The following is a 2,394-nucleotide window of genomic DNA, read 5'->3' as shown; positions in this document are numbered from 1 at the left end:
TACGTATATCAGAAAGAAATGAGATTAACGCAAATAGAGATTTTGACAACAAGAACAGTAGAGTAAGAAGTGAAAATAATTAACAAGCTATAGCAACAATCACGCAGACAGGTGAATAATTACATTACAAAAAGAAAGTACGAGCAAGTGAAATGATTATATGTATTTCAAGCCCCCAGATCTTGATTAGAAGTGACGTCATGATAATTTTTTCAGTAAAAACTCGAAAACAATCTAATTATTTAAATGGCTGGGCCCTCTCTCTCTCTCTCTCTCATCTCTCTCTCTCTCTCTCCTCCACTTTAATTTAAACCTTAGCAGAAGAAAGACATCAGATTGCTCTACGTATCGACCTTGAACGAAATAAAAAAAAGAAAAAAAATTAGAATCACAAGAATTATGAACTAGTCATTTACATATCTGGAAACTTCCTGTAAGAACTCATGACAATCCTGATAATAATCAAGGAAACAGCTCAGCAAATTGAGATGAACGCTAAACTTTCATACGTAAGAAAATAGAAATGATAGATAATAAGGAAGAATACTAAAAACCTAATCCTGAACTTGAACATCAAGTAAGTATAATTGATTCCTTGGTCTAGGAAATGTTCATTAAAAGAATGATAATAATATATTATATATATATATATATATATATATATATATATATATATATATACACACACACACACTACACACACACACACACACACACACATATATATATATATATATATATATATATATATATATGTTCTGTAACATGCTGAAAGTTGGTGTATATGTATATATGTAACCACAATCTAACGATCATTCAAAATCAAATTACAACTGGTTGGGACACAACCCTCTCCTTACGGAAATACCGAGAGCTCCTTCAAATGAAGATCACATAAAATCAAGCGATTATGAACGCCCCGAGAAAAAGGAGTCGGAGAAAGAAATTAGCAGTTACCATTTATGACATCTGTGAGCAGTCGAAGCGCTGCGCAGATTGCGCGTGACCTCGGAGATGTCATTTGAGAGTTAAAATTCCGCGTCATTCACCTTCACGGATAGTGAAGAGATGAAGGGAATAAGAAAAGCCAAAAATTAATGTGAAGGACGAACTGGCGAGGACACAGGTATATCAACTTGCTCTCCTCCTCCTCCTCCCTTCCTCCTCCTCCTCCTCGGAAGGTCTCACGACTCTGAACACGCCTTCACTCAGGAAGGCATTTTTAAGATGAGAAGGAATCGGAGGTTTCCCTTCAACTATGATTCATTCTCAGGTCCTTTGTGGATTTAGGCGTGGATTACCTTTGCTTTCATGTCTGGGTATTGCAATTGTTATTGTTGATAACTTTAGTCAGGCCACAGTTTTTTTTCTTTTTTTGTTTGCGAATTCACACACACACGCACGAACACATGCATACAAAAGTGTGAAGAATTCGTGAAGTTAAGAGGGCATTCTGGTAATTCCATACATACACTATATATATATATATATAATATATATATATATATATATATATATATATATATATATATATATATATATTTTTTTTTTTTTTTTTACATGTATATGCATGTGCGTAGTGTGTTGGTTGGTATTCGTACATATAAAATGCTTTTATCTACGCCAGCATGTTAACAGAACCATTCCCAGTCAACCACAAGATTTCAAAATGATTCCTTCTCAAACGATTACCCTAACATCCCAGGTTATATTTTTCAGTAACTTGCATTTATCTCCCCACAAACACTTCCACGTTCCTAGAAACGGCTGCTGTGTGCGGCGAGATCCTGGCGTCGTTTTCCAACAGTTCTCCTCTTCGGGTTTCCTCCTATGTCGTGTCATCGAGGTCGCTTTCGTCATTATCTTGTCCATCTGCTCGAAACGACAGACAGCCTGACCTTGGCTCTGGTTGCGAAGTCCCTGGGTTCACGGTTACTTTGATTGTGACTTTCGTTGTGTGTTTGTTTATTTATATATGTATATATATATTTTTTTGCTTAGTGGTCTTGAGTTTTCCTTGATACCTCGTAGGATATGTTTTTAATGTTTTATTCGCTATTATTATTATTATTATTATTATTATTATTATTATTATTATTATTATTATTATTATTATTATTATTGGCCCGCAATAATAAAAATGTTAAAGGTTCGTGCATATTTATATTATTATTTTACTATTGTTATTATTATAAGGGGGTCCACAATAACAAAAATGTTAAAGGTTCGAGTATAATTTATATTATTATTATTATTATTATTATTATTATTATTATTATTATTATTATTATTATTATTATTATTATTATTATTATTATAAGGGGTCCACAATAATAAAAATGTTAAAGGTTCGTGTATATTTTATAATATTATTATTATTATTATTATTATTAT

This window comes from Macrobrachium nipponense, chromosome 46 (assembly GCF_015104395.2).
Source record: "Macrobrachium nipponense isolate FS-2020 chromosome 46, ASM1510439v2, whole genome shotgun sequence".
In the NCBI taxonomy this organism is placed as follows: Eukaryota; Metazoa; Arthropoda; class Malacostraca; order Decapoda; family Palaemonidae; genus Macrobrachium; species Macrobrachium nipponense.
The sequence above is the reverse complement of the archived record's forward strand: the minus strand, read 5'-3'. Positions refer to the sequence as shown.